We start from the raw sequence: 11,014 nt of genomic DNA on the forward strand, positions 1-11,014 counted from the left end.
ATACTCCGAAAAAGTGGCCCCTCCAATGATATCACCGCAGTAGTCATTCTCAGTCCCTCCTTACCTTGTCCGACTCCTGAAATGAATATTAATATTGACTGTCAAAAGGTATACAGACCAATTAGACTACGATGATAAATGAATTATATGCTATTACTATAATCTTTTTCCTTTCTTTCTTTCTTTCTTTCTTTCATTCATTCTTTCTTTCTTTTTCTTTCTTTATCCGTTTACCCTCCAGGGTCGGATTTTCCCTCACATTCAGAGTCTCAAGGGCAGTGTCGTGGGGTTGTGGGACTACAACCGGGGTGGAGGACCAACTTCACATTAACGTCCTCATCTATTATGCTGAGCAAGGGCCTTGTTGGGGGGATGGAAGATCGAAACTGATGGGCAAGAAAGTGGGAAGGAAGCGGCCGGGCCTTAAGTAAGGAACCATCCCGGCATTTACCCGGAGGAGAAGTGGGAACCACGGGAAACCACTAAGAGGATGCCTGAAGTGTGAATCAAGATCCCCTCTACTCAGTTAACCTCCCGAGACTGAGTGGATCCCGTTCCAGCTCTCGCACCATTTCTCAATTTTTTTTGGAAGAGCGAGGAATCGAACCCGGGCCTCCGGAGGTGGCAGCTAATCACATTAACCACTACACCACAGAGGCGGACATTAACTATAATCTACGTACCTAATTGCTCTAGACTTCAACGGAGTTATATTGTCTAGGTTGGCTTGGGCACAATTCTGTTCTACCGAGCTCGATAGCTGCAGTCGTTTAAGTGTGGTCAGTATACAGTATTCACGAGATAGTGGGTTTGAACCCCACTGTCGGCAGCCCCGCAGTGGTTTTCCGTGGTTTCCCATTTTCACACCAGGCACATTAATGAATGGCGGTAAATGGGGTTACACAAAAATAAAGCATACAGACACAACAGAGCTGAAAATAAATGTTTACTATGTTCCAAAGAAATCCACTCAGTCTCGGGAGGTCACCTGAGTTGACGGGGTCTTGATTCGCACCTCAGGCATCCTGATAGTGGTTTTCCGTGGTTTCCCCACTTCTCCTCCAGGCGAATGCCGGGATGGTACCTAACTTAAGGCCACGGCCGCTTCCTTCCCTCTTCCTCGCCTATCCCTTCCAATCTTCCCATCCCTCCACAAGGCCCCTGTTCAGCATAGCAGGTGAGGCCGCCTGGGCGAGGTACTGGTCATACTCCCCAGTTGTATCCCCCGACCAAGAGTCTGAAGATCCAGGACACTGCCCTTGAGGCGGTAGAGGTGGGATCCCTCGCTAAGTCCGAGGGAAAAACCGAACCTGGAGGGTAAACAGATGATGATGATGATGATGATGATGATGACGAACAATATCTCCCTCTAGATTTGCACCGAGATGAGAGTCCCATCATTATTTTGGCAAATAATGGAGAATAATATGTATTGAGGCTATTCAGGAATATCTGTCTCCTGTCGATCTTTTTAATTAGTTGGCACACTCATCGAGAGAAGGGGCTACCTGGCAGAGGCGGTAAAGGCGTGCTCGGTTCGCCCGGAAGGACGTGGGTTCGAATCCCCGTCAGGAAGTCGTAAAAATTAAGAAACGAGATTTCCACTTCCGGAGGTGCACATGGCCCTGAGGTTCACTCAGCCTACACCAAAAATGAGTACCAGGTTAATTCCTAGGGGCAAAGGTGGCCGGGCGTAGAGCTAACCACTCAACCCCATCAAGTGCCGAGGTTACGGATAGTGGAAGCCTTTACCTTCCACCCCTCGAGGGGTCTTCATGGCCTGTACGGAGTTGACTTTGCTTTGCTTTTCTTACTCATCGAGAGAAAAGTGATTCTGAGAATGTACACACAACCAACTCTTACGCTGTTAATTCCGTCCACTTTACGGGAGACTTCCACCTAAAGACTGTTCAGTAATCCTTAAAAATTAGCACCTCAGGGTTTTTCAATTTGGCATTGTTGGATGGTGACCACAGATCCTTTAGCTGAGTTTGACATTGCTTCCACATACTGTGCCTTAATTCTCATTTTAAAATCTCGTATTCGATCACCTTTGGCCAATTCTCGATGTCTTCTGACCCGATGGTAGGTTTGGGAGGCCTAGGGAGTATTCCTTTCTGGCTCTTCGAATTCTTTTGACCATACTCTCTTACTTCGAAGGTTGACACTTTTCAATTTTCTCTTCCAATTAGTGTTAAGAGGGTATGATATTATCGTTGTATTCCTCATAAATCAATAATTATTGGAAATGAAAGTCGACTGCCGGTTTTCAGTGTCAGAATGATTGAAACCACCATCTATCAGCGAGGATAGGAACTATGCCGGCTCCAATGATTATTGACTGACAGATGAAATGAAATGATATTGGAGAGTGTTGCTGGAATAAAAGATCACAAGGAAAACCGGAGGACTCGGATAAAATTCTGTCCCGCCTCCTCTTTGTCCAGCACAAATCTCACATGGAGTGACCAGGAGTTGAACCACGGAACTCAGCGGTCAGAGGCCGGCGCGCCATGTCTTGCTTCAAATCTCTTTTCTGGATACCTATAACCCTGGAATATATCAAGCCCACTACACACAAATCTCAGCCACTCTCCTCATTTACTGCAGATGAAACGATTAATCCCTCAAGGATTATTTTCTGAAAGCCTAGTCTTTCTTTCTTGTTGATTTATGAACGGAACATTTTCATGTCTGCATGTCTCGAGTTTCCTGTCAACTTTCCTTCCGGTTTCTCGGCTATTAATTGCTGTAATCCACAGATGCATTAATTTCTCTTGAATTAGATTTGCGATCCGAAGTGAAATGGCGAAGTACTCGACATGGTTCACGATGGGTTATCGGCCATTTATCTCACACGTCAGAGTTCATGCTCTCAGACTGAACACCCTTTGATCTCCTGTCTAGAATTCTACATAAGTGGAGACTTCTAGACGTTTAAAGTGAGAACCTGGTTTCGTAATCGCATTAACCCTTAGACAGCAGTTAATACGACAGGGTTCTCACCAGTGTAAAGTAGAATATATTATTATTTTCTTTCCATGAGATTAGTCACGACCCTGTTAACCGTCCTGTATTTTCCTGTACAACAATCCGTAATAATGTGACACATTTGTTACTATACTTACAGGCAGTGGCGGCGCGTGGATAAAGCGTCTGGGGGTTCACTGCTGTCGGAAATAACGTGTTGAGATTTATTGTTACTTGATGTTTACATAGATGTAAAGTAGCGACATTGCTTGATTAGAAACGCGATTTTTCTTTGAAGAGACACGGCTACAGCTCGAAGAAGTTACCAAAATAATGAGGATGAAGGACAGAGAATATGATGTGCAATTACTTAAAGCGGATCCAATTTCCTCTGATTTTGGAGACGTTGCTTGTGTACAAATAACTTCTTCAAGAACGTGTTAGGCAGACTACTGTTCTTTATGTATTGACGTATTTTGCTGCTTACTTTTATAAAACAGGTATTGCTAATGAAAAGCTCCAGGAGCTCTCAACTTGGGAGCGTGGGTTGGCGACCACGGGGCCCTTAGCAAGGTCCTAGCATTACTTCCACTTACTTGCACCAGGATCCTTACTTTCATCTACCCTATCTGACCTCTCTTGATCAAGTCTTGTTCTTTTCCGATCCCGACAGGATTAGAGCACTCGAGGCTCAGGGAGTGTTTCATTTTCACGCCCTTCGCGGCCTTTGTCTTTTTTTGGCCGACACCTTCATTTTCAAAGTGTAGGATCCCTTCATTTTTTTCTTTATGATTAGTGTTATACAGAGGACTAGCTGATTAACCCGTGCTTCGCTGCGGAATTCTAGTTTAGGTAGTGTACACGTTGTGAGTAAGATTCTATTAAATTGCATAGTTCTTAACATTATTCCAGAAACGCGACGGGGAAGTCACCATACGTCTTTTCTCGTGTGAAGACTGGTTTAGGGAATTTTCATGTTAATGGTAGGCCCTGTTGCCTACCATCAGTCACAATCAAGTTGTAGAATTTTCATTATAATGGCAGACACTCACTCTCCACATGCCTTTTTACAACATCAGAAAGAGTGGTTTTCCCAACTGAAATCAGCACAGGTCATTATAATGACGTCAGTAGGAATGTTACGATTAAATGAAAAACCACACATTTTCTCACTTTTAACGAACTGTACTACGCTTCCACTCTGTTATTATTCTGTTAAGTTTGCACACTGAGCATTCCAATCAGCGCCTCAGAGTAGGGGTCGAATAGCTAGAATACTGTGATAAACCAGTGTGTTACGTACCAGCAGTATCAGAAAATGTATGAACCAGAGGAATGGCACGCTAAAGAAGAAAGTTATCCACCTCCTTAGCTACTTCCCGCCAATATTCAAACAGGCTGTCATACTCGGTACGCAGTAGTAGCCCCATCTATCGAAGATGAGTGGCAGCATAAACGACAAAGAACATCACAACAAACAATGCTCCATGTAATGTTATTCTTGATCGATTTTATGAGCTTTCGATATTGTAGGCCTTCAGATTTAGTTTCCTTCCAACTCTGAAATACTACTATTATCATAGTCAGTACGGTAAAACTGAATAAAACATAAATGATCGGAAATGGCATTCTTTATAACTTCTTTACGTAGTACTTTTCGATACGACAAAGAACATACAAAAAATTACATTTTAGGCGCCTTCCCCTAAACTACCATTTCGTCCAGGGTGAATAAAATTATTTATAGCCTAGACTGTAGTTTCTTATTCCCCGACTCTACAGACCGATTTTCATTAAATTCTGTTTACCCATTATCTCGTGACTCGGCGGTGATATGGACTTAGCAACAAAATTACAAATTAACGAATATCTGTGTTATCATATGCGATACGGCAAGAATGTATAAGACATAAATGATCGGAAATTTAATTCTATATAACTTTAGGTATGTAGTAATTATCGATAGGACCGCTAATAGCATACATATTTGAGAATTAAATTTTAGGCCTTCCCATAAACTACCATTTCACTCAGCGTTAATAAAATTATTTACGGCCTAGATTGTAGTGACTTATTCCAAGCCTTCACATACCGATTTTCATTAAATTCTCTTCAGCAGTTTTCTCATGAAGCGTGTACATACATACATACAGACAGACAGAAATTACGGAAAACGAAAAAGTGCATTTCCTCGTTACTGTGGACACGACCGATACAGAAATACAATTATTTTTAAATTCTCAGCTATGTATGGACAAAACTCTTATTTTATATATAGATGGTTGCCTAGTTGTATTTCCTCTTAAAACAATAATCGCCATCACCACTTACTAATGAAACGACTCATTAATTACATAAACACAGGCTACGAATGCCTATTGATTCTATACAAAACGTAGTTACCAAAATATTCGGGCTCATTGTGGTTAATTACATCAGAATTGCAAAATCGTCAAATTAAAACCCCTCAAAAACCTGCCACATACGAGAAACTTTAACCGCGCGCTCTAACAGTGCTTCGGCTAATTTCGGAACTGCTCGATGTAACTCGTGTCTATCGCTGGTCCAGTCGCTAGCGATTCCTGGGCTATGTTTTCCCTGCTCCTCACAGCCCCTCGCCTTGTGAACCCTCCTTACGTCTCACTGCCCCGCGACCGTAGTCCTGAAATTGAACCTCTTCTCTGGTTCCGAAGAGGAACAGAGTGTTGATGTCAAAAATATTGCTACGCGCGTGGATATACAGAGCTTATTAAAGGAATAGGCTGCAATAAACCATTTTACATAGACTTATTAATTTCTAGGGGGTTCACTGAACCACTGAACATATAGCACGCACCGCCATTGCTTACAGGTAATTAATATTAAGAACAAAGGGTGTGATAGTCAAGTGGCACCGTCACTGGATTCTCAAACGTCCTTGTGGTTCGGATTCCGGGTTAAATTAGAGGTCCCGTGACCGTGGTCAAGATATAAACAGCCACACAAAACTTCAAAACTTGTTCCTTGCTGTTTTCGTTGTGAGACGTCACTTGTGTTCGGCATTGCTTCCACTTCTAACAGATTCCACTTTTTTTTTTTTTTTTTCGGGGGGGCCCCCGAAGCCCGCTCCCCCCGCGTGACCATCGACTCAATCTACATGGCCTCCGACATGCTATTAGTTCTAAGAAGAAAAGGATAGCAGGGAGGAGTGGAAGTGTGATACTACAGGAGTATCTGCCTGTCCCCATGCTCAGCATGCTACCAGGCCAGATGTGGTGGTGGGTATAAATAGTGGTGTAATCAGGTAGTAAGGGTCAGGACAAAACCACATAGGCGGAAATAGAAAGGTGCCTACATGTAAAACCTGACATTTTGTAGATAGCACATGCAAGGATGTGGTTCTGGAGAGGTCCAGGTAATTGTGTTAGTTGGGAATAGGTATCATGCACCGTCATAAGCCTATTCCTCGCCGTTCCAGTTATTCAGGGGATCAGTCCTTCTGGGCACTGCTGTGACTAGCGCGGGCCATGCCGGTTGCCGAGCCATGCGGCAATAGCCACTAGTGCCTGCCGCACCGCCCGACCCCCTTGAGGTCCCTCGTACCCAGTCTCCAATCCTGGAGAATGAGGCCAAGCCCGCCGAGGCGGGGACCTGTTGGATGGTTGTGGGACATGGCGCCGGGCCTCCTTCCTCTCTGCCCGCGCCATGGCCCGGTATACAGGGCAACTGCGATGGGAGGCCGGGTGGGCCCCCGCACAGTTGGCGCACACCGGCGCCTCCCTAAGTGTAGCGCAGGCCGTGTAATGGTGATCACCACCACAACGGTTGCACCTTACTTGGAGCCCACAGCTGACCTGTCGGTGGCCCCACCTCAAACAGCGGAAACACTGCAAGAGCTGTTGAGGGGGACGTTCTGTTCTCACCTGACTGCCGCTACCTGCTGAGGTCCTCTCCTGATTGGCTCCTCGGCTGACTGCTGTCCTGGGAGCAGTCCTGCGTTGCAGCTGGGCAGTCCTCTCGTGGTGGGCCGGCGTCGCCTTCTGCTTCCTGGTCCGGCGTCGTCGTCTTCTTCTTCCCTGGGGTTTCTTCTCGGCGGGGGAAGAGGCCTCGTCCTGGTGGCCCTCCTCCCGGCCTGGTGACCCCGGGGTGACTGGTGGCTCCGCTGCGTCGCCGTCTTCTTCCTTCTCCTGGCTGGCGGCGGCGGCGTCGGTCGGTGCTACCACTCGACTGCGTTCCCGGTCCTGGAGGGCGCACATCGAGGTCTGCAGCTCGACAGACACGATGGCAGGCTGGGCCTGGGTAGCAGTCTCCGAACGCCATGGGGCGTCCTTTTCCACTGCTGTGCTGCCATCCGCCATCAGGGGCGCCTTCCTAGATTGCGCCCGGGTGACAGGCCCTTCCTGGTAGGCCCGGGTCTGTGACCACTTCGTGGAGGTGGCCCTTGGAGGAGCGGTCTGCGTCCACTTCGCAGTTCTGAGTCGCTCAGCCTGGGTCGCACAGTCGCGGCGCCAGGGGGCGGCATGCTCCACCTCCGTAGTGGCGTCGGTGGTCTCCGGCTGGGTGGCTTGGACTAGGTCGGTGTTAACCGCCCTATGCCTTAACCTCCTCGGCGTCTGGGTGATGGCCTCCTTGGTCTCCGGCTCAGCACTCCTCCTGAGGGCGCCGGCGTTCGTCCCTGGCACGCCGTCCCTCCCAGGTAGACGGACGACCTGAAACAGATTAGAGAGCTCCATCTCCACGTCGTGCATCCGCTCCTGGTCGTGATGCCTTATGATGAGGCCTCCTGGTAGAAAGCTCTCCACGGACATGGTCGTCGGTAGCCTCCTGCCTCCCTGGACGGGGCGCCGCACTCTGTCCAGGACTAGGGCCCGTTCTGAATGAACAGGGCGACCTGGCCTGTAGTAGACGAGCAGCGCCTCGTACTCCGGATCGGTGTAGCCCTCAGAGAAGAAAAAGCCTGCAGGGGGTTCGCACCCGTCCCTGTGCGGCTCCGTCTCCACCTCGGTCTGCGACGCGTCCTGCTCCTTCGGTGAGGGCGGTGTCTTCGGTTCGGGGTGGTCCTCCATCCATTGCCGCGTTGGGTAGAAGCGGCCTCCCCTGTAGATAACTCCTTTCGCCAACGCCATGCCATTGGGACCGTCCCTGAAGTTCGTCGTGGCCATCCTGAAATAAAATCCTGAAAGAGAGAAGCGAGCACTGAGAAGTGCTCAGCTTAGACAAAGCCCTTCGAAGATGTACTAACAAGTACAGCTGCCTGACTAGTACTGGGAAAGTACAGAGCGCCTGGCAAGGAGAGAGAGAGCGAGCGGGAGGAACACGTCCTTCCACTACGGCTGTCGAACTCGTCCTGGTGTATTCCACTTTTCAGTACTAACTGTCCAACCTCTGCTGACCAACTTCCCTACTTTTCCAACCATGTCAGTGCAAACTTCAGGAGGCCCAGAACAGTCTTCTATTTTTACGCCTTCTCTAGTTCCCCACTTTCTTTTTACCCATATGTAGTTAGTCACCATAAATACTATCATGGAGTTATCAGTAAAATGAAACAAGATGCTGAGAGACATTTCAATATCCTAATAAACCAGTTACATGAATCTGTAATGAACACAAATCATACATCATTTTTAGTCTTTGCGGCAACTCATCATTTGTGTTACGCAACGCATCAACAGGAAATTCCACTGCTGCCTGGAAGGGAGCACTTCAAACTGGCAATATTTCAAAGTTGTCTCTTGTTGTAAGCCATGCCTTGAAACACAGACAGTTTGGAGTCACGAGTGTTTAGAACAGGGCCTCTCAGGGCGCATGCGCGTGGTGCATGCACTGTGCACGGTGCAAAAGACGACTTCGCTTGGTTGACCAGAGTGCAGACCCCTCTATTCCTCTCTCCCTACACCTGTCTCACCCGTTCGGCCTGTCTCCGCGTTCCTCACCTTCACTGCTGTTTCTCCCCCACTGCGAAATGTTTACGCGTGGTGAGCGGAGACGTTCAGTTGTATGGGACAAGGTTACCAGTGTTATTAAAAAAATTTAAAAAAGTGAATTAGAAATACACATACATGTTTGAGAGGAATGTAAACATAATTTAAAAAAATGCAGAACCCGTAACCACAATGAAAATGCTACAGTACTGGAACAAACCTCATTTGTGGATATAGAATGCTCTTCTTCAAGATGTTTCAACTACCTTAATTCTTTCTCTCTGACGTTTCCTATGATTTCACAATAATTTTCCGAATGTAGTCTGTTGTAGTGTCTTTCAGCAGACGATTTTCTTACGCACGTAATTATCGTCCCTATCGTCCCACAGATTAAGCATTTGGCGTTATCGTCACGACAGAGAGAAAAAAAAAAGTAAGTTCCTAGTTCGATTGAAATGGACTTTCGGAAGTCTTTGCTTTCTTCGAAACAGGTTGCTCCATTATTATGTTGTTGTCGTGCGCTTATCTATTTCACTGATAAACACGTCGTCTACCACCAAACGCTTCGTCGCTCTCAGCACACTACACCATCCGAGTGAAGCCGAGTTGAGGCGAAGCGTACCGATGCACAGTGCACAGAGCCTATGCACCTCGCTCTGCACGCGTGAGAGTTTGGGCGTTTGAGAGGCCCTGGTTTAGAAGATTACGCGTTATGCAGCAAATGTGCTTCCAACTAATGGTTTTCATTAATGAAAAGATTTTCTCTGTCGAAAACGCTTTCAGAGTTCAAAATAACGGGGTATAGGCCACAAATTTATGAGAAACTGACAATAAGGCTCCAAGAGCTCAAAGGGAGCTGTAGTGCAATAAGATTTTGTTTGGTTTACTGGTTCAGCTTAAAAGGAGGGGCTCAATTGTACAACCTTACTCTTCCTCCCCTGTTAATACTGAAGGTATAGTTATTTTTTAAGTGTTGGGTTCGATTCAGTGTCGCTAACCATAGCTACAGTTTAGGGACCCTACTTGCCGATATGACGTATTACAGTTACTGTTAATCTAGCACGTTGGCACTGTACACTCATGCTTTATTTCGTGAGTTGCTGAGCAAGTTGGCCGTGCGGCTAGGGGCGCGTGGCTGTGAGCTTGCATCCGGAAGATAGTTGGTTCGAATCCCACTGTCGGCAGCCCCGAAGATGGTTTCCCGTGGTTTCTCATTTTCATACCAGGCAAATGCTGGGGCTGTACCTTAATTAAGGTCACGGCCGCTTCCTTCCCACTCCTAGGCCTTTCCTATCCCATCGTCGCCATAAGACCTATCTGTGTCAGTGCGACGTAAAGCCACTAGCAAAAAAAAATCGTGAGTTACATTTACGTATTGCCACTGGCACATTGTTAAAATCACCAGTGTTACATTTGCGGGTATAAGTAAAGCATACTTTTTCTTTTTCTGTGAGATTATAAATTATAAGTAGAATTGTGGCATGTTCGAATAAAGAATTTACTGACGTAGTTGCTGTTAAATGACGAACGCAGCGTTTTATTAATACACTCTTATTTCGTCCAACTCGTATATAAAGAATTCAGTTAGGATGTATAAGAAGCAAGAAAAATCTGCAAGAACTCCTCCGAAAAGGGAAACAACGTTACCTCCTCTTTAAAGACCAGTTTAGTTTGAAATGGAAATAAATTTCGTTATCAACCTAACCTAACCTGTCTTGTCAATGTAGCTAAGTAGGCGTACGATGGAGGGTTCAGTTGTAAATTACTTTGTCCTAGGAATTAGATTATTTCTTAATAGTGTGACAGACAGTGTGTTTTGGTTACTATGGGCCCTAATTGGAATACGCATTGCTTATATATGTGTTCGTACCATATACGTTTATTATTTCAATTCCTTCGGATTTGAAAACTAAATTATTATTATTATTATTATTATTATTATTATTATTATTATTATTATTATTATTATTATTATTAGTTTATTAGTATCAATTTAGGAAGGCTCGGCTTGTGCCGGTAACATAATGGGCTGACTCGGCCTAAGCAAGGAGTCACCCTCTTGATTATAAAACTACAGGTACATATATGTACAAATATTTACAACAGAAATAATTACAACATATACATTTATACAATAAATACAA

Source organism: Anabrus simplex, chromosome 1, assembly GCF_040414725.1.
Source record: "Anabrus simplex isolate iqAnaSimp1 chromosome 1, ASM4041472v1, whole genome shotgun sequence".
Lineage (NCBI taxonomy): Eukaryota > Metazoa > Arthropoda > Insecta > Orthoptera > Tettigoniidae > Anabrus > Anabrus simplex.